At 36.3% G+C, this 23305-nt stretch overlaps 1 protein-coding gene across 14 annotated transcripts in view; it reads left to right on the plus strand.

Annotated features, from left to right (window-relative positions):
* The first annotated feature begins 17754 nt into the window (after positions 1–17754).
* Positions 17755–23305, plus strand: part of metro (membrane palmitoylated protein 7-like protein metro) — a 65161-nt gene continuing 59610 nt past the window's right edge. For 2 of the 14 annotated variants that reach the window (XM_067775720.1, XM_067775718.1), the window contains exons 1-2: positions 17765–18269; positions 19590–20065. The gene's annotated coding sequence lies outside the window, so the exon portion shown is untranslated. The other 12 variants (XM_067775709.1, XM_067775714.1, XM_067775713.1 and 9 more) reach the window with 12 other exon arrangements.

Raw genomic sequence — 23305 nt, forward strand, 5'->3', positions numbered from 1 at the left:
AAATTTTGGTAAACAATAGTCAGTTATCATCATTAAATGGCGCACTTCACGCCAGCTATCCCTGTTTCACAATAACTAGCGACAATTGGAAGCATCGAGGGAGATGAAGTCCTCCCCCACCTACCTCTCGCAACTCGGTGGAGGTCTCCCCCTTCTTTTGCTCCCCAACTGCGATGTTGACTGAAATACTTTCTTGACCGGAGCATATTTGTCCAATCGCATAATATGACCTAGCCAGCAAAGCCTTTCGGTTTATTATTCGTTGCACTATAGTCATACGTCTGAAAACCTCATACAGCTCATCATTTTTCCGCAAAAATCTGAACTTTGGTTAGGTTCAAGTGGCTGCCGTCCGCGTCGGATCGACACACCTCGGCCTTTATAGCCCCATTGTGAAACCACACGAATTTGTTCCTACTCTCCTAATCAAACCACTTCACTGAGTTTTTGAAGCTAACTAAGCATAGTGTATTGACCTCAGGTATAACAGTCAGATCTTCAAGAAACAACTTGCCCATAAAACGTTGCCTTCTTCTGCCAAGCGCTGGACATTCGCAGAGTAGATTCAGGCTCTTCTTCGTTGGCGCAGCTTCTGCAATAATCATTAAATGGAGCGCCAATCCTTTCCGCATGCGGTCCAATACAAACGTGGCCAGTGCGAAGACCCACAATTAAGGAAAGATCCCTTCAAAATCTGAACTTAGGCCAAGAACATCGCGTTGGCAACAACAACAAGGCTTAAGGTCTCTGGGCAGCTCGAGTGCAGGCCTTGTGGCCACAGCAGTATACCGCCATCTAATATCGGGCAAACGAAATATATGATCCCGTGCCTGAGCTTCGAAAGAGATATTGGGGTCACAATTGAACCGGAGGGTTGGTCCCGGGATGCAGAAATAGCAGAACATGTTATACACATGTATACGAATGGTTCCAAATTAATGGAAGCGGTTGGGTCTGCTGTTTACTATGTCGACCCAGAAATAAGTAGATCCTACAGGCTGCCAGATTACTCCAGCGTTTTTCAAGTGGAAATTATAACAGTGATGGAGGCAGCAGAAATTCTGGAGGAAGCGTGCTTAAACTGCAGTCGTGTCAATTTATATATTGATCGTCAGGCTGCGATTAAAGCAATAACCTCACACAGTACTACATCAAGAAGTGTTCTGGAATGCAAAGAAGCATTAGAAAAACTTCCATCAGGCCGGACCATACATCTTTACAGGGTTCCCGTTCATAAAGGGATAGAAGCTAACTAAAAGGCCGATGAGGTGACAAAGGAGGGTGCAACACTCGCTGAGTCGGCGATAGACGTCCCAATTCGTTTGGGAGAAATCAAAAGGGGACAGGAGTTGCATATGATCCATCACGCAGGAAAGGCGTGGACAAAATCGAGGGGCTGGAAAATTGCTAAGATCATGTCCAAAGCCTACGATATTATATTCACAAAGTGGCTAATATCTCTGAAGAGAGAAGACATAAGGCTCACGATGACCATACTGACTGGACACTGCCTTTTGGCGTTACATGCTTATAAATTAGGCCTCGTCAGTAACAGCAAGTGTAGCAAGTGTAAGCTGCAGGAAGAAACGGTTGAGCACGTTATGTGTTCGGGTCCTGCGCTCGACAGGGCAAGGCTCCAGCTATTTGGGGCGGCAGAGTTACCAGATCTCGAGGCAGCAATTTAGCTGGGTCCTAGAAAACTGCTAGTATTTGCAAAGAGGACTTAGTTATTCTATAACATATGTCCTGGCACCTGATTAGTGTTCTTCTGTTTGGTCGTCAAACAAATTCTGGTAACAAATTCTGGTAACAATGGACACATGTCTATGTGAGGTCTTTAATGACTGGCCAGTTCAACCCAACTTAATCTTTGTTCTTAGCTTAACCGTACTACCGAGCTTCTCTTCCAATTTGATTTTTCCTACAAATTGGCCGGACGGGACCTACATGTTTTATGCCGTCTTCGAGCGGCTTCTGCAAGGAAGATGAGTTTTCACTGAGAGCTTTTCATGGCAGAAAACACCCGGAGCGCTTGCCAAACACTACTGCCGAGGGGCGAACCCGCTTAGAAAAATTTTCTGCTAATTGAAAAACCTTATTTCTAAAATTTTGATGTTGCTTTGCCTGGGGCGTGAACCCAGTATCTTCGGTGTGGTAGGCGGAGCACGTTACCATCACACCACGTTGGCCGCCATGTATTTAATTATATGCCGATTTTGCGAATTTTTATTTAGCCCACATATAGTAATGGGAGTAACATTCCTGCAAAATTTCATCATGATATCTTCAACGAATGCCAAATTATAGCTTGCAAAACTTTTAAATTACCTTCTTTTAAAAGTAGGCGGTGCCACGCCCATTATCCAAAATTTTACGAGTTTTCTATTCTGCGTCATAAGGTGAACCCACCTACGATGTTTCATTTCTTTATCCACCTTTGGTAATGAGTTATCGCATTTTTTCTGTTTTTCGAAATTCTCGATATCGAAAAAGTGGGCGTGGTTTTAGTCCGATTTCGTTCACTTTAAATAGCGACCTGAGATGTGTGCCCAGGGCCTTACATATCAAATTTCATTAAGCTACCTCAAAATTTACTCAAGTTACCGTGTTAACGGGCAAACGGACGGACGGACGGACATGACTAAATGAATTTATTTTTTCGACAAGATCATTTTGATATATAGAAGTCTATATCTATCTCAATTAGTTCATGCCGTTACGGGATACCGTTGTGCGAACAAAATTAATATACTCTGTGAGCTTTGCTCAGCTGAGTATATAAAAAGATGGAAAAACTTCATTCAAGAATATGACGCAAAACTCGTTTATAAACCGGGACATCAGAACGTTCTCACACTTTCTCGCACTTTCTCGCCAGCACATAAACAACACTGCAAACTCTGATAAATCCCAACACTCAGCACAAATCTCCCCAACAGAAAAACTCAAACGAGTAAAGCAACCATTAAACTCGTTAGAAATCAAATATATTTTCTAACAGCCGGCATATGCTTTTTTAAACACCGAAACTAAATTAATAGACACACTAAAAACATAATTAAACCAAAGGTAACTAATGCTCTGCAAATAGACGAATTATTATTTTACGTCGAAAGTTACATTATCAACACATTTACAACTGTATCGATTGTACTAGCGCAAAAATTGGTGGACGATATCACCAAAACCGAACAACAAGAACAAATCATACAAGACACACACAAATGTTCTCACAGAAATTACAAAAATAACGCACTATAAGATTATACTGGCCAAACATACGTGACGCTTGTAAAAAAGAAGAACAGGACTGCGAAATATGAAAGCAGGTCCCGAAAACGCCTATATGGATCCGCCCATGACTGTCGCTCTCCATCTTACTCTTCTTTTCTTTAATTAATATCGGTTAATAGATGGAACCAGTCTAGTATACATATTTTCATCTTTTAAAAATGATGTTTTCTATTTTGCGTCATAAAGACAATCCATTCATCAATTTTAATTAATTTATCCCTGTTTGGTAATGAATTATCGCAGTTTTATAAACAACCGTTATCCTATCAAAGTTGTCTTTGGGTACAAGTATGAGGGGCAACCTGCTCGTCAGAAGGTAGCTGCTGCAAAAAGTAAATCTTACGATAAACATATTCGCATTGTTGGCTCAAATGCAAATTCTGAACTTTGTGTTGCCGCCAAAATTAAGTGGCTGTACATTTCTTCTTTTTCGCCATCAGTCACGGAAAATTATATAATTGAATATGTTTCAAAACATTCTGGGATACACAAAGTGTTGCTTTCATGCCACAGTCTTATTAAGAATGGTACTGCCGTCACTGCCGTCACTAAAACGAATCACCTTTAAACTAGGTGTTCCCGAATCCCGGTTAAACAGTATGCTCAAATCTGAGTTTTGGCCTGCTGGTGTGGCTGTTTGCCTTTTAAGTTCCGCCAAAAACCGGTTCTTCGGAAATCGTAACCATTGAATCTAACGTATTCTTAGACCTATTAAGTTAAAATCTAAATATACGCTTTATTATCAAAATGTAAGTGGAATGCGTATGAAATCATCGCAATTATATAGTAATGTCATTTCACATGAATATTATATAATAGCTTTGACGGAGACGTGGTTGACTGACAATTTTTCATCTAATGAGTTTTTCGATAATTATTATTATGTATATCGTAATGATCGTTGCTGTAATGCTACCAGGCTTGAAAGGGGTGGTGGTGTCCTAATTGCGGTCAGATCTGATCTATGTAGTAGACAAATTAATATTGATTATTATAACGGCGACGTGGAACAAATTTGTATATGCGTTACGTTTACTAGTAATAAAAAAATAACTTTTCTATTGTCCTATATTACACCAAGTAGTGACATTGCTATGTATCAGAAGCATATGGATAATTTAAGTCGAGTTGTCAATAATGCTAATACGTCTGATGAAATTATATTTTAGGCGATTTCAATTTAAGTAATATATCTTGGTCTAATAATGATTGAATACTTTACCTTCAAATATTAAATCTGATATCGATATCCTAGTTGTTAACACCTTATTTTCATACGGTTTGAAACAATATAGCTCTCAACCAAATAAGAATGGTAGGTTCTTAGATCTAGTTTTTGGATCTGCTGATTTAAAAATATCATGCCTTGAGTGTCCTTTTCCAATTTTGGAAAATAGTTTTCACCATAGTGCTTTGGCTATAAATTTTGATTTTTATAATTTTTATAAAAAACCTGCCGAATCTACATTGGAATATAATTATTTCAAGGCCGATCGTGTGGCGATAAACGAGTTCTTCGTAGCTACTGATTGGACCTTTCTTAACTTCTCCGGAAACCCGGAGGCCTCCTATGAAATTTTTAGGAGGAGGCTTTTACTAGCCCTTTCCAGTTTCGTACCTCTAAAAAGTAAGGTCTTATTGAATAGGCCACCCTGGTTTAATCTAAAACTAAATAATCTTAAAAATAGAAAAAATAAAGCTTTTAAAAAACATAGGAAGAGTTGTAAAGAATTTGATCGCGATTAGCTATATAAGATTTAAAAAACAATTCGATTTCCTTAATAAGTGTCTTTTTAAGCAATATATGCTTAAACTCGAATCAAAACTAAAGTCAAAGCCGTCCAGTTTCTGATCGGTTATTAACTCCGGAAGAAAAACCAATGGCTTTCCAACGACTATGGAGTATGATGGCGAAGTGTCCAGTAATCTACAGGATGCCTGCAACTTATTTGCTAAATCATTCCAAAAAGTTTATTCAAAGTTTACCTCTTCACCTTATCCTATATTTCACTCTGGGTACCAATGCCAAATTTCTAATTTCGTTGTTACCGCAGATGATGTTCTTCTGCCAATCTCTAAATTGACAAGTAGTGCAAAATCAGATACTGAGGGGTTTTCTCCGATATTTTTCAAAATATGCGCAAACTCAATTGCAGAACCCTTAGCTCATATCTTTCAAAATTGCTTGAACAGCGGAATTTTTTTGGACTCGTGGAAATTATGCTCCATAAATCCCATATTTGAGTCTGGTAACCGCAATGACATTTGCAACTACAGACCGATTGTTAAACAGAGTACTCTGGCAAAAATATTTTAACCCAGGTAGGTCTACTTCCACAAATTTAGCTTTAGTTACTAATCAAATTGTGGGTGCTTTAGAGAACTCTGAGCAACCTGACGTCATATACACTGACTTCTCGAAAGCATTCGATACGGTTGATCATACTATCCTAGTACGCAAGTTAGCCAAGTATGGAATCAATGGAAACTTGTTGAAATTCTTCACGAGTTTTCTATCGAACAGAAAGTGGCAATTGGAGCCGACAAGTCGTCTCTACATATAAACGCCTGGTCAGGTATTCCGCAGGGTACACATTGTGGCCCTCTATTATTCTTAGTTTTCATAAATGATTTGCCCCAGCAATTCAAATTCGCAAAATGTTTGGTGTTTGCGTACGATGTCAAACTATTTCTAACGATCCGTAATAGCTCTGACTGCACTAACTTGCAATCTGATCTGGACTCTTTTGCCGGTTGGTGCGCAGACAATAATTTATTTTTAAATACAAACAAATGCTGCGTTGTGTCTTATTCCAAAGAGACAACTGCGACATATTTTAAGTACAAGCTAAATGCTCAATCTCTTAATCGTTGTCAAGAGATTAAAGATTTGGGTGTCATTTTTGACTCCAAACTCTCTTTTTCCAGTCATATTGACTTCATTGTTGCATAGTCTTTGCAAAAGTTGGGTTCATTAGACGAAACACCAGTGACTTTAAGGACCCTATGAAGTTGAAGGTACTTTATATCTCCTTGGTCAGAAGTCGCCTTGAATATTGTTCAATAATATGGAATCCTTTTTATGAATCTAACTCCTATAAAATTGAAAGAGTTCAAAAACTTTTTACGAAAATTGCTTTACGGATGCTTCACTGGCCAGACGATCTCCCATCGTATATCAGCAGGCGCAAATTGCCTGGTCTTCGGCTTTGCACGACAGAAAAACTTGTATCTCGCTAATGCTTGCCTATAATGTAATAAACTTGAGCATAAATTGCTCCGATTTATCTCATTTGTACATTCCATATATTCCACTGCGTGATCTTCGGCATAATAGATTATTCATCGAAATAACTCATAAAACGAATTATGCTATGAATGAACCTATAACTAGGACTATACATCTAGCAAATCGATTCAGTAATATTCTTAATTTTAATAACAGCTTATATAAGTTTAAGCTTGAATTGTTTTCTATTTTTAACTAGTCTGTAAGAAAGCATGTACTTTTAGACTGAATGAATTAAATAAATAAATAAAAAATAAAATAAAAAAGTACACGCTGGGAATAAAAATCGTATAGTTCATCAATATTTCCATAAGGTCATTAACATGTCATTAATAAAATTTAAAATATGTTTATTTAACTTAACATTTTTTCGCGTTTAACTGGGATTCATAAGATTTCCCAGCGTTTAATATTGATCATCCATTAACCCTGAAACTGAGGCAATGCGTATTATGCAATATACATAAGAAAACCACTTATTCATATATGCATGTATGTATGAGTGAATACAATGCATAGAATATATACACAGTCGGAATAAATACAACTTTACAAGAATTGTTTGACTGTTATCAAACTACTCCGAAATAGCTCATACTGGTGTAAGTACCAAGTAAAATTTATATTTTTGGCGGAAAAATGTCACTATATCTTTTATTCTTATTTTAACGCTTCCAGTTTAGAGCTCCACATGACACGTTCCATAAAGTTGAGTACTCATTCACGATCGTATTTAAGCCGTTCAAAATTACCATAATTGAACCAGGATTTTTGGTTTATTTCTAGCTTTAGAAATGCATATTTCGGCACGAAATCAACAAATTAAAGTCTCAGAAGACATATCCCTTTTTGATATATCAGTTGTCTATAGAAAATGTCAGCTGCAGCGCTGCCAGAACTTTTTTAGAAAAAAGGCTAGAAAGACAAAAAATACATTTTATTCATTACATTCATAAATATACTTAAGATTAGAAACATTTCATACAACTAGTAAAAAATTTATATAAATTTGCTCTACTATTTCATAAAAAATTAGTTAAATAAATTACAGATACTCTGTCTTTTATAAAAGTTCTTCAAAGTCAAGCATTTGACCCCTCTTCTTCTTTTACTGCTACAACTAGGGCTGGGAGTTTCAGCCGTATTTTTCAACTAAGTATCCGGATAAACTGAATGTCCGAATATACGAATAGCTTGTGAAAAATACGGATATCTGCCTAAATAAGCAAAATCCGGATATTCGTATCTCGAGAATACCCTGATGCTCGAGTATGAAGAGGCGTCTCCGGAAAGCAGTGATCTCACGGCCATGGATAGATTCCTAAATAGTAATGGGAGTGACGCAAGAGAGTAATGCGAATTTTAGCGCTACGTATTCTAAGAAATTGAAAAAATATATTAAGACCATTAAAATATATTACCCAATCTGTCGTAACTCGCCATAAGATAACTTTTGGTACCTGACACTTCAAAAGTTTCTGAAAAGTTATTTTCCAGTGCCAGAAATGCGTGAGTCCCACACGAAATTTTTTATAGTCGCAAAATGAATCAAGCACTTGTTTTTTCACCAGCATAGGAATAGTTCAATATTAAATAAGACGAGCCAGACGCGTGCGCACCTTGTGCAAACAATATAGAAGTCTGTTATTAAATATCAACAGAAATCAGCTGTCATGCGCTGCCATCTAGCGTACAATAGCAATAGTAATGCAGTGCAAATATTCACAATAGTGCCATAGTACAAATAGATTTCTTTGTGTGCTCACAATCGTTTATTTTTAACAAATTATTTTAATAAAATATAGCTAAATAAAAGCACTACGACCAAAATTGCCTAAAGCTCGCTAATAGCCCGAATCTCCATCTTTGCAACCAAAACTTTATTTATAGATTTTGATTCCAAATAAGAGCGGAAAAGGGACCCATACATAAAAACAGCAATTAGAAATAATATATGATATTTCCGGATACGATCCTCTTTCAGTAATTATACTTCCAGTATTTTAGTATTGTTATTACTGTTAAATACGGGCAAACAACGTAAAAATTTTAGAAATAAGGTTTTTCAATTAGATGAAATTTTTCTAAGCGGGGTCGCCCCTCGGCAGTGTTTGGCAAGCGCTCCGAGTGTATTTCTGCCATGAAAAGCTCTCAGTGAAAACTCATCTGCCTTGCAAATGCCGTTCGAAGTCGGCGTAAAACATGTAGGTCCCGTCCGGCCAATTTGTAGGGAAAATCAAGAGGAGCACGACGCAAATTGGAAGAGAAAATCGGCCTTAGATCTCTTCGGAGGTTATCGCGCCTTACATTTATTTTTTTATTTATTACTGTTAAATGGTTCATCAGTTTGTTGCTTTCACTGGATATCCAAAACCCGGATTTTCATAAATCAGGGTATCCGGATAGTTTCACAAATGAATATTAACCGGATAACCATGATTTCCAACGGATAGTCCCGATGTATAACCGAATATTCGAAAAAGCGGGCACTTCCAGCCCTAAATACAACATATCTGTGCAGTTTACATACCCAATCTCGCATAACAAAAAAACGAAAACTATTCTGTGTAGGTATAAAATAGTTCTGAAGTTCCTGAAAAGGAGGGAGGAAGGAAGAAAATGGTCTTTTGAGTAGTTTTTCAGTAAATCTGAGCTCCTGCAAAGGAGAAAAAAGTTCTGCAAAATTTTATAACTGGACATAATTTCACAGAATTTTTTTCTCCTTCTATATGCGAGCTTAGAAAACTATTTAAATGTTTCTGAAATCAAAAATTCAATTTCGCTCTGAAGAAGTTTTGCAGCAATTGAATCTAATGGCAAACACACGGAAGTAAAACCATGTTTAGTTGATCTTGCTTTAATAAAGTTACTATGCGTCGATTTTTGCTTACCAAAACGATAGCATGATCTGTTCTTAAGTCCTTCAAATTTTAAACATTCAGCTCAATCTCATTCAGTATTCTTATAAATTAATTAATTAATGGAGTTGAACAAAATTGTAATACCAGAGAAATCTGGTTTTCGAAAAAAACATTCTTGCGAGTCTGTTTTAAACTCAATTGGTTTTGAATGGAAAAACCAACTTAATGAAAAAAATTTTGTAATTGCGGTATTCTTAGACCTAAAACGAGCGTTCGAAACATTATCTCAACAAATTATGATAGAAAAACTTTACAGCATTGGAGTGAGAGATAAAGCGCTTGCATGGTTCAAAAGTTACTTTTCAAATCGTCGCCAAAGAACACTAGTAAATGGAACATTTATATCAAATGAAATACCAGTCGATATTGGCCTTCCACAAGGACCAGTACTTGCACCAATATTGTTTAAAAAATGATATAATTAAATCAGTAAAGAATTGTAACTTAAAGTTGTTTGCAAATGAGACTCTCATTTTTATAAGCGATAACAATTTTAATATAAAAAAAAAAAAATAATAATATAGCTATGCAAAAAATTCAATCAGACCTAGAAAATATGTACCTATGGATGTGCCAAAACAAATTAAAGATAAATTCCGATAAGACCAAGTATATGATTCTGACTAGAACCCACGTTAGTAACAGTTATGAACTAAAAATAGACAACAGTGTACTTATGTAAGTATCAAAACTAAACTATTTAGGTATAGTTATTGATAATAGATTGAAATTTGAAGACCACACAAATGGTCTTAAGCAAAAGTTTGCTAAAAAATAGGTTTCCTGTACAGGTCATGTAAATACGTATCGAAGAACCACAAGATCTTAGTTTATAGAACTATAGTGGAGCCCCATTTTAATTACTGCCCTACCATACTGTTTCTGGTGGCAGATAACATAATAGATAACATACAAAAAATGCAAAATAAGGCGATGAGGTTTATATTAAATAAAGAACGTGATACTCCGACAAGTGATATGCTTTACAAATTATAATGGCTTAGTGTTAAACAGCGTACACTTTATTTTGTAATGAATTTTGTTTTTAATATTAACAAGTAAGGAAGGCTTGTTCGGGTGTAACCGAACATTACATACTCAGTTGAGAGCTGTGGAGACAGAGTAAGGTAAAATCACCATGTTGTAAAAAGAACCTAGGGTAACCCTGGAATGTGTTTGTATGACATGTGTATCAAATGGAAGTGGGCCATAGTTCTATAGATGGACGCCATTTAGGGATATCGCCATAAAGGTGGACCAGGCCTGACTCTAGAATTTGTTTGTACGATATGGGTATCAAATGAAATGTGTTAATGATAATTTTAAAAGGGAGTGGGCCTAAGTTCTATAGGTGGACGCCTTTTCGAGATATCGCCATAAAGGTGGACCAGGGGTGACTCTAGAATTTATTTTGTACGATATGGGTATCAAATGAAAGGTATTTATGAGTATTTTAAAAGGGCGTGGGCCTAAGTTCTATAAATGGACGCCTTTTCGTGATATCGCCATAAAGATGGACCAGGGGTGACTCTAGAATTTGTTTGTACGATATGAGTATCAAATGAAAGGTGTTAATGAGTATTTTAAGAGGGCGTGGGCCTGAGTTCTATATGTGGACGCCATTTCGAGATATCGCCATAAAGGTGGATTAGGGGTGACTCTAGAATTTGTTTGTACTATATGGGTATCAAATGAAAGGTGTTAATGAGTATTTTAAAAGGGAGCGGGCCTTAGTTCTATAGGTGGACGCCTTTTCGGAATATCGTTATAAAAGTGGACCAGGGTTGACTCTAGAATGCGTTTGTACGATATGGGTATCAAATGAAAGGTGTTAATGAGTATTTTAAAAGGTCGTGGGCCTTAGTTCTATAGGTGGAAGCCTTTTCGAGATATCGCCATAAAGGTGGGCCAGGGGTGACTCTAGAATGTGGTTGTACGATATGGGTATCAAATTAAAGGTATTAATGAGGGTTTTAAAAGGTAGTGACCCTTAGTTGTATATGTGAAGGCGTTTTCGAAATATCGATCAAAATGTGGACCAGGGTGATCCAGAACACCATCTGTCGGGTACCGCTAATTTATTTATATATGTAATACCACGAACAGTATTCCTTCCAAGATTCCAAGGGCTTTTGATTTCGCCCTGCAAAACTTTTTCATTTTCTTCTACTTAATATGGTAGGTGTCACACCCATTTTACCAAGTTATTTTCTAAAATTATATTTTGCGTCAATATACCAATACAATTACCATGTTTCATGCCTTTTTTCGTATTTGTTATATAATTATGGCATTTTTTCATTTTTCGTAATTTTCGATATCGAAAAAGTGGGCGTGTTCATAGTCGGATTTCGGCCATTTTTTACACCAATACAAAGTGAGTTCAGATAAGTACGTGAACTGAGTTTAGTAAAGATATATCGATTTTTGCTCAAGTTATCGTGTTAACGGCCGAGCGGAAGGACAGACCTGTCGACTGTGTATAAAAACTGGGCGTGGCTTCAACCGATTTCGCCCTTTTTCACAGAAAACAGTTATCGTCCTAGAATCTAAGCCTCTACCAAATTTCACAAGGATTGGTAAATGTTTGTTAGACTTATGGCATTAAAAGTATCCTAGACAAATTAAATGAAAAAGGGCGGAGCCATGCCCATTTTAAAATTTTCTTTTATTTTTGTATTTTGTTGCAACATATCATTACTGGGGTTGAATGTTGACATAATTTACTTATATACTGTAAAGATATTAACTTTTCTTTTAAAATTTGAATTTAAAAAAAAAAATTTTTTAAAAGTGGGCGTGGTCGTTCTCCGATTTTGCTAATTTTTATTAAGCAGACATATAGTAATAAGAGTAACGTTCCTGCCAAATTTCATCATGATATCTTCAACGACTGCCAAATTACAGCTTGCAAAACTTCTAAATTACCTTCTTTTAAAAGTGGGCGGTTCCAAGCCCATTGTCCAAAATTTTACCAGTTTTCTATTCCGCGTCATAAGTTCAACTCATGTACCAAGTTTCATAGCTTAGTCCGTATTTGGTAATGAATTATCGCACTTTTTCGATTTTTCAAAATTTTCGATATCGAAAAAGTGGGCGTGGTTATTGTCCGATATCGTTCATTTTAAATAGCGATCTGAGATGAGTGCCCAGGAACCTACATACCAAATTTCATCAAGATACCTCAAAATTTATTCAAGTTATCGTGTTAACGGACAGACGGACGGACGGACGGACATGGCTCAATCGAATTTTTTTTCGATACTGATGATTTTGATATATGAAAGTATATATCTATCTCGATTCCTTTATACCTGTACAACCAACCGTTATCCAATCAAAGTTAATATTCTCTGTGAGCTCTGCTCAACTGAGTATAAAAAAGGGAATTTACCGGAGTATTTGTGCAGTAATATTGCATACCAAAAAGATATTCACAATATTAATACTAGAAATAAGAATAGTTTTAGGCTTCCGCTCTTTTCCACGGAAAGCGGACAGCTCAATTTATTTTACAAAGGATTAAAAAGATTTAATGAACTTCCTATAGATATAAGAAACTGTGAAGAGCTGAATGTATTTAAAAAGAAATTAATGTCATATTGTCGTACAACTGCAATAAGATAGACAGAAGAGATGTCATGTAATATGTGATATGGATTTATTAATCTAGGCTTATAAGCTGTAATAAATAACTAATTAAATAAATAAATAAATAAATCTCACTAAATTGTTTATGTATCTAGATTTTTTTTGCCGACTAGTTTACTTGGTATGGCTATGCGATAGCTTACAAACTAGTTGGTTTGACTGCTGTGATGTTCCCTTTTTCACGACAGCATAATTGAAATGGTCAATAATGATGTTCAAACTTTAAACTTGACAGTTGAGAAGTGCAAACAATACTTGAGAAACAACAAAGGTAAGCTTTGGCTGTTCACGTAAATACTCGTTACTCTTTCATGGAAGCTCACTGGACTGATAAAGGCATGAACACGGGATGACCGTCACAGCATAGAAGAAAAATTCAAATATAGCCAAAAACTCACTAAATAAGTACGATTTCAATAGGCTGCGTAACAAGTATATAAACATAATGGGTTAAGAAATAAGTTTAGTTGGTAAGATCGATCTGTCGTAAGATAATCTCAACATTAGACATTTATCGAAAATAAAATTAATTTACAAAACCACATAAAAATGTGGTTACCAAAAAATACAATTATTTTAGTATTGATACTAATAATAACAACAACAAAAACATTTTGTGCCAAAAATGAAGTGCTCAGACCACCCGCTACGAGTTATGGTATACCTGATTATCGACAAACGCGTTCCTTCGACGATAGCGGCGATTATACTAGCAACGATCTCGTGGGACTTTCTACAGACCTAAGTGGTATCACCACTAGTTATCGTCCACTTGCAAGTGGCATAGATGAGAGCTTAACTACAATTAGTGACATCGACAATCTCTCCAGAAACGCAAATGCTTATTCAAGTCCTTTCACTAGTTTTACAAATTACGGTGGTGATCTTAGTGCTTTACAATCTGTACAACAAGTGCCCGTTTTAACGGCATATCAGCAAATTCAACAGGTGCCCGTTATTTCTAATATACAAACCGTGCAGCAAGTGCCAGTGGTAGCCGCATCCGTACAACAGCCAGTGGTTTTGCCTGCCACTGGTATTGAAGGTCGCAGTTTAGGTGGTGCCGGAATTGGCGCAGGTATCGGCGGCTTAGCTGGTGCTGGTTTCGGTGGTGGCTTTAAACGGTATCGCACTAGCGTACATATACGTTCGCGCGGCTTTGGTGGTGGCTTAGGTGGTTTTGGTGGTCTTGGCGGTTTGGGTGGTTTTAAGGGCTTTGGTGGCGGTTTTGGAGGTGGACACATTAAAGCGCACTACTCGGAGAGTGGTGGTGGAGGATTTGCTGGTGCAGGCGGTGCAGGTGGGGCTGGTTTGTTTGGTGGTGCGGCTGGCGGTTTGTTTGGTTAAGTTTAATTGTTGTAAAATGTTCTGTTTGATTTAATTTATAGGTTTGATTGTTTGTAAATATATAAGGACTGAATAAATAATTTAAGTTTTATTTTGCTTCGTTGTTGTAATTTTTTAGCTGGTTTAAAATCAACAAAAAAAGTGAGTTGTTAGTAAGGATTTTGAGCCAACATTTCTGGATATTCTAGAGATGAAATGATATGTAACGAAGATTTAAGGAGGAAATCTGCCTGAAGTAACTTATTTGTTTTTTGCTTCCAGCTTTGAATATGTCCATAGTAAGGCATGCCATCGTAGTACTCGTTTAAAAGCTACCAACATAATGAAAGTCGGTACTGCGGCAGACTTGCTAACACCAGAAAAGCTTATACCGAAGGGTACCAGATTCATATCCGCGCAATGACTACGCACATTCGTAACAATCTCCTTAATCTGCAGCTGCGCATACCAATGGTTTATAAACCTTTAGATTACCACTAAGAGATCATGAAAGAAGAACGAAATAATATGTTGAACGAATTTAGTCAACGTACCCCTTTTTAAGCTTAAATCTTCGTACCTCATTTACAAAATTAGTGTCTAAGAAACACCACATCGCCTGAGATTGTTAGCCCAGACGGTTACTTGTGATCTCCCTTGAAGAAAACGAGATTGCATGGGCTCTTAGCTTTCTCTATAAAGTCTCTGGAAGGTGATGACATATTTCCTGTTGAAGCTGTAGAGATCTCTGGGAAATACCTGCAATTACGGAAACTACTTGAAGATGGGCCAAGTATGGAAATAAGGTTAAAGGGACTTAAAGGGTTAAAGGGAAGGGAAGAGTACCCATGTCTCAACCAAGGAATTTAAACCGATTATTCTATCCTATTGACTGTTACCTAGAAAACGGATTAAAAGGATTTAGAGTCTAACTGTCTCCGATCATTATTATCGAAATAATACTGAGCGACAGGACTGTCGCAGTAGAACGGTGGGTACAATTGCTCATAGAAAGGTCAGAAGGGCTTCGCCGCAGCGTGATGTCCCATCTCCCCTACTCTGGGTCGTCATCTAAGACGAAGGCACCAAGACCTCAAAATTTCGGATTGCAAAGTGGCCAGGGTAAAATTTTTGGATACCCTGCGGATCCTTTCTTACTTATCGATAAATATTATCTGAGTGCAAGTGCATGGCGACATTTCTCAGCTGATGCGGGCAAACCGGTGTTGATTGTCAGTAGGGACTTTATAACACCGCTGGACACTAGTAGTTCACTTCTGTAGAAGTGGGGCTCGGGTCTGCTAATCAATCTCTCACACCGCCATTTGCCAAATATCGAAAACCTTCTGGCCAGTTTTTAATGCTAAGCGCTCAGCGGCGCTACTGAGGCCTATCTCCTAAGGTGATTAAATCATGTTGATGAATATACCCTGCGACACCAACTATGATATTTACAACGAGCACAACGAGTGGAGTCAGCTAATCACTTCATGCTTAACTAGTTTTCTACAAGAAGTAAAATGAAGAAATATTGCGGAATATGTGTATACGAATTCTAGGAGGAAGTTTCGAAGGTGTTCGAGGGTCAATCTGTGCTAAAACGTGATTTAATTTACGAATAGAAAGCAATGGGGCCATAAGTGAATGTGGATGCACAAGGGAGCGAAGAGCTATCCGGAATGCCGTACAAACGCTTTGTTGTAACCTTGTGGAAGCTACCTGACGGAATACCTTGTCCTTCAGTACTTCGAGGTCTCAAAAGCCTCAGTGATCTTCTACGCCAGTTTGTGCTACAGGTTTTGGTTTGAAGAAAAGGGGTTGGAATTTGGATAAAGTCCTCTCCTCAACTATTTTTCCAAATTTGTATGTATAGATGTTGACTCCCCATTACCGTGGCGTGCTGTCGTGGTAGCGTGCTCCCCCTATCACACTTAAGGTCCTGGGTGCAAGCCTTAGGCAAAAAAACATCAAAAATTTCGAAAAAAGTTTGTAGGGAAAATTAAAAAGGAGAACGACGCAAATTGGAGGAGAAGCATGGCCTAATATCTTTTGGGGGTAAATCGTGAAGAGAAATTTTGCAGTTCTTGAGGTTTTATACTGTTAGGCCCACTTGTTTAACGATAAGTTATACTTTTCAATCAGAGTTGGCTTGTCATGACATTCTAAAATTAGCTAAGAGAAAAAAGTCAACTAATATTTTTAAATAAACTAGAGCTTTCCCACTGGCTGGATCAACTACCAGGGGTTGAAGTTCAACCACACTTTGCCAGAAAAAAATATTGTTTAGCCTTTTGAGAAGACCTTCGTCGCATTCTTATCGTTAACAACCGATACCGAGAAACTTTTGTTTCACTATCGGCATGTTATCGATAACGAATTACTATCGTCGTGTTATCAGATTTGTGGATTTTGTCTTAAAATTTTATCTAGTTGTAGTTAACAAATTTTTTGATAATAACTCGATAACTTTGCGATAGCAAATTTGTAACATTGTGATAACCAACCATCAACTTTTCGGTACTAAATTGATAATAAATAAATTTTTTATAAGAAATCTATAATTTTTATAAGAAATCGACATTTTTTTTTAATAAATCAATAACTTTTTCATAGCAAATCGACAAGTTTGAGATTACAATTGCAACTTTTGGATAACACGCCGGCAAAAAATTGCTAACAATCCGATAACGAATGGATAATATTTCGATAAATAATAGATACATTTTCGAAAATAAATCGCTAACAAACTGATAACGCGTCTATACAAAATTGATAAGTCATTGGTAGCCTTTGTTATCGATAGCAACTTTATTACAGTTCGATAACGTATCGTCTATACGTCGTCGTAATTTTCTCTCCATTCTTTTCCTTTTCTATTCTTTTTTTGGTTTGCGTTGACGCAAATGTTATGATAGAGTGTCGTGATTACGCATACGCTTACATTCTGTATTCAGCCAAACCGCGAGCAAAGATGTTTTCACATCAAAAACTTTAAAAATCTAGAGGTCCGCAAAAAATATTTTCCATTCGAATGTAAATCGTCAAATTGCTTGAAACTCTCAAACAATAGAAATGTAGCGAAAACCACCCTGTGTTTTTACAGCAGCTGTGCGACCAATGGGCATGTACATAACTACCGTTATAACAGAGTTGCAATCAAAAGCATGCGCATTTTCCACCCCAAATTTCTTTTGTGTAAAGCATTGCCAATCGAAGCAAATGTCAGCTATTGACAGTTGCCACAAGATACAGAGAGCATATATTAGAACACAACTGACAGCTGAGGGAGAGAAACACAACAACAATAGCAAACCGCTTGAATGTTTTTCATACTAAAGGAAAGAATTCTAACAAGCAATTTAGAAACGATTTGCTTTTGAGACGGACGGGTTTTATGAAACGACAGTGTGGGCTCTTAAGGCTTGTACGTAAAGCGAAAAAACAAAACTATATTGAAAATTGAGAAATATCAAGATTTTGCTTACAGTGTTCACGAGAAGTCAACCAGCATGTGGAAAAGATGTGTCTGGTTTTATAAAAGCCCAAAATAAAGTGTAAAAATCAGTGCAAGTGTAGCATAACAAATCTCTGAGGTCGTTGCTTCGTTGATATCTATTTTCTATTAGCGGATCCCGTCGCGCTTCTCCCCTAAGAGCAATTCAGACAGAACATTGCAGAAAAGACGTATCTACCTACGTCTAAAACCTTAAATAGCAATACAAAAAAATATGGGTTTTAAAAATATTTTGCTCATTGCAGACAAAATACATACAGACGTACATATATCTGTCAGTTCAAATTAGTGTTGCGAATTGAGATTTTGTACGAAAATAAATATCGCACGCATTTTTCGAGTTGCAATTGTATATATACATACATATATATGAATAGAAAAATGTTGTAAGATTCAGGGCCGGCTCTACCACTACGCGAACTACGCGACTCGCCTAGGGCACCAAGTTCGAGGGGGCACCAAATTCGATAAACACTTTTGTACTAAAAATCCTTTTTGCAAAAAAAAAAAAAAAAGAAATTTTGTAGGGGCCTTATATTTAGTTTCATAAAAAAATTTAATTTTCACCATAACGCTAGTGGAGATCGTGGTTCATGCGAAAACAGTCGCTGAAAATATTGGTGTGATTACTAATTTTAAATCATCGAATAGACCACGGAAAAGGACAAAACAATGTTCGTATGAAGGAGATGACGAACAAATTGTAGATGAAAAGCAAACATTCAAAATAAATCATTATTTTTCTATTTTGGATACTGCTATCAATTCCATCGATGAGGGATTTCTGCAACTGAAAAATATGAACTCTGTTTTTCGATTTTTGAACGATCTCCACAATTTGTTGAATGAGAGTAAAGAAACAATTTTGAAAAGTTGCCAGAATCCAAAAAAAAGCTTTAACATTCAATGAATCTAAAGATATAGATGCTGCAGATTTATGTGATGAATTACAATAACTATATTTTACAGGACAACTTGTCTGGTCTCATGCCCAATTTAGTTGTAGCTATACGTATTTTGTTGACGATACCAATGTCGGTTGCGAGTGGCGAGCGTAGCTTTTCGAAACTGAAATTAATCAAAACGTACTTGCGTTCGACCATGACTCAAGAAAGGTTTGTAGGTTTAGCATTGCTATCAATAGAGCAGGAAATTGCGCAAAAATTAAAACTAAGTTAAATTATATCAACTTTCTCTGAGTTGAAGGCGCGGAAAATGAAGTTTTAGTAAACTCTAAGATAATTAAAAATACTTTTGTGTGTTATATCTTCGTTCTTTTGTTGAAAAAAATATATTTAATATGCAAAAGAAATTTTTTGTGTTTTTTTGACACTAAGTTTGAATTTAATATTTCTGATCTCTAATTTTCTGATCTCCAATTTCTTTCTATAAATACGTGAGAAAGGCGCCGCAAATTGTAACTCGCCTAGAGTCCAAATTCTCTTGAGCCGGCCCTGGTAAGATTACAAAACGAGATGTTAACAGAATATAGGAGCGCCATGTACCTACATACATACATACATATATAAATAATTACCCTACATTTGATGTGGAAGAAGAGCCAAAAAAATTTCATAATTTCAATTTTTTTTAGTGGCGTAAGAGTGCAGGCAAGTAAGGTGGCTAAATTGCCAAAAAGTGACAATTGTGCAAAGTGTGGAAGAGCAGTGTTGTGTACCCATGTCTCTTGCTTACATATAACAACAAATTTACAAAAAAAAACTTCCAACAAAAATATATATTTAAAAAGAAAATATTCGGACAAAACAAAATCGGGTTCGAATATACACGGAAGCCTTGCAATTGCCAGATTTATATATCTACATACATACGTACATACTACATACCTATGTGGCCCATGCGTACAAAACTACATACAAAGCAGCGCGAACATACACTTGAAGAACTTCTGTTCATAAATCTCAGTAAAATGTGTCTTTCATAAAATTTTAATTTAGTGTTTAATGTATTTGATTTGATTTGTTTTTGTTGAAGAAGAAGAACAAAAAACAGAAAAAAGTAGCGAGATAAGCATATAGGCAAACCGCTTTACACCTCGCTGACTAACAGGTAAGTCAGTTTTTATATAAAAAATTTACTTAACTCTGTGTGTATAGCTTTTTTATACTCAGCTGAGCAGAGCTCACAGAGTATATTAATTTTGTTCGCATAACGGTACCCCGTAACGGCATAAACTAATCGAGAGAGATATAGACTTCTATATATCAAAATGATCTGGGCGAAAATAGAAGCTCATTTAGCCATGTCCGCCCGTCCGTCCGTCCGTCTTTCCGTGAACACGATAACTTAAGTAAATTTTGAGGTATCTTAATGAAATTTGGTATGTAAGTTCCTGGGCACTCATCTCAGATCGCTATTTAAAATGAACGAAGTCTTACTATAACCACGCACACTTTTTCGATATCGAAAATTTCGAAAAACTGAAGAAAAAAAAAATGATAAGGAAATGCGTTCAAATTTACCTAATTTTCCTGGAATCTGTTTGTATGACATGTGTATCAAATGAAACGCATTAAAGAGTATTTTATGAGGGAGTGGGCCATAGTTCTATAGGTGGACGCCTTTTCGAGATATCGCCATAAAGGTGCACCAGGGGTGACTCTAGAATGTGTTTGTACGATATTGGTATCAAATTAAATGTATTAATGAGAGTTTTAAAAGGGAGTGGTGGTAGTTGTATATGTGAAGGCGTTTTCCAGATATCGACCAAAATGTGAACCATGGTGACCCAGAACATCATCTGTTGGATACCGCTAATTTATTTATATAGGTAATACCTGCCAAGATGTCAAGGGTTTTTTATTTCTTCTTGCAGAACTTTTTCATTTTCTTCTACTTAATTTGGTAGGTGTCACAACCATTTTACAAAGTTTTTTCTAAAGCTATATATCGCGTCAATAAACCAATCCAATTACCATGTTTCATCCCTTTTTTCGTATTTGGTATAGAATTATGGATTTTTTTTTCATTTTTCGTAATTTTCGATATCGAAAAAGTGGGCGTGGTCATAGTCGGCTTTCGTTCATTTTTTATACCAAGATAAAGTGGGTTCAGATAAGTACGTGAACTAAGTTCAGTAAAGATATGTCGATTTTTGCTCAAGTTATCGTGTTAACGGCCATGCGGAAAGACAGACGGACGACTGTGAATAAAAATTGGGCTTAGCTTCAACCGATTTCGCCCATTTTCACAGAAAACAGTTAGCTATGCCCCTACCAAATTTCAAAATGATTGGTAAATATTTGTTCGACTTATGGCATTAAAAGTATCCTAGACAAATTAAATGAAAAAGGATGGAGCCACGCCCATTTTGAAATTTTCTTTTATTTTTGTATTTTGTTGCACCATGTCATTACTGGAGTTGAATGTTGACATAATTTACTTATATACTGTAGAGATATTAAATTTTCTGTTAAAATTTTACTTTAAACAATTTTTTTTATAAAAGTGGCCGTGGTCCTTCTCCGATTTTGCTAATTTTTATTAAGCGTATATATAGTAATAGGAGTAACGCTCCTGCCAAATTTCATCACGATATCTTCAACGACTGCCAAATTACAGCTTGCAAAATTTTAAATTACCTTCTTTTAAAAGTGGGCGGTGCCACGCCCACTGTCCAAAATTTTACCAATTTTCTATTCTGCGTCATAAGTTCAACTCACCTACCAAGTTTCATCGCTTTATCTGTCTTTGGTAATGAATTATTTCACTTTTTCGGTTTTTCGAAATTTTCGATATCGGAAAAGTGGCGTGGTTATAGTCCGATATCGTTCATTTTAAATAGCGATCTGAGATGAGTGCTCAGGAACCTACACACCAAATTTCATCAAGATACCTCAAAATTTACTCAAGTTATCGTGTTAACGGACGGACGGACGGACATGGCTCAATCAAATTTTTTTTCGATCCTCATGATTTTGATATGTGGAAGTCTATATCTATCTCGATTCCTTTATACCTATACAACCAACCGTTATCCAATCAAACTTAATATACTCTGTGAGCTCTGCTCAACTGAGTATAAATATTCAAATAAAACGAATTGATAGCTGAAGAAAGATAGCAAAGGCAAGTTGCTCCACTTTTTAGTATTACCATTCGTATGTATCCATGAAAAAGATAATTTTCTCTCCAAAGCTCTGAGCTGAGTATGCAATATTCGGTTGCACCCGAATTTAGCCTTCCTTACTTGTTAAATATATAATATCGACGACTAAGTGGAATATCACCAGAGAGTTACCAGCTCGAAAACGCTCTCTGAGAATAGTTTCCAAAAACACCCTACTTTAGAATTTGATTCATAAACGCCCCAGCTAATGTAAAAATGTATTGAATTTAAGCTCAGATAAGGTGTTTTTGAAACAAATTCTGAAATAGTGCATTATTGAAAAGTTTTCTGAGTTAGCTTGATATTCCACTCAGGAGTCGATTTACTAACGATTGCCTTTAACCGAGATTCAGTAAAATGTGTAGGCTGGATGTTAAGTTAAATACCGAATGCATGGTGGTGCTTTTTATTCTTATAAAATCGGCACTCTTATAATCAGCTGGAACAAATACTGAAGCTATATAAATTTTAGAGGAAGATTAGATAAATATCACCATTCTCGAAGGACTTATTGATGGAGTACGACTCGAGAAACATAGCGTTCTTAAAGGAAACGGACTCTAATCCTTAATTTGAAAAAAATTATAGTTCTCCTATTTAAGTCGGTTGTATTTTGCTTTTGAGATTCTATTGTAAATTGAATTTCCCTAGTTCTCTAATCATTCTCAATTCGATTAATAGTATGGTCTTCCGACAAATTACTCTAGTCGAAATACACTAGCTACTACAAAAAACTATCTAACGTAAGGGACCTTGCTTGCATTATAACCCAACAAACCCTGAAGTAAGATATAGAATGGAGGAAGATAAGATAACTACCCCCGTTCTTGAATCTCTTATTGTTGGAACACTACTCGAGAAACACTGGAGAAGCAGCGTTCTCAAACAAAAGAGTTTGCAATTCACAAAACGATAAAGTTTTAACTCTTCAACTAGTCTCTTTAATGTATTTCTCTAATGGAATTCTAATTAAATTGAATTTGCACTTGTTCTACCATCATACTTGACTTGATTAGTACTGGGTTTCTAACAATTTTCTCGAGTAGAAACTATTCCACACCGACATAAAACAGACCAGTAAAATCAACAAATCGGATTTGCTGTTCTTAAATTAACAGACTTTGATCGTATTATGGTTAATTAAACCGAGTTATTTTTTTTTTTTTTGAGAACAAATTTGT

Source organism: Eurosta solidaginis, chromosome 3, assembly GCF_040869045.1.
Source record: "Eurosta solidaginis isolate ZX-2024a chromosome 3, ASM4086904v1, whole genome shotgun sequence".
In the NCBI taxonomy this organism is placed as follows: domain Eukaryota; kingdom Metazoa; phylum Arthropoda; class Insecta; order Diptera; family Tephritidae; genus Eurosta; species Eurosta solidaginis.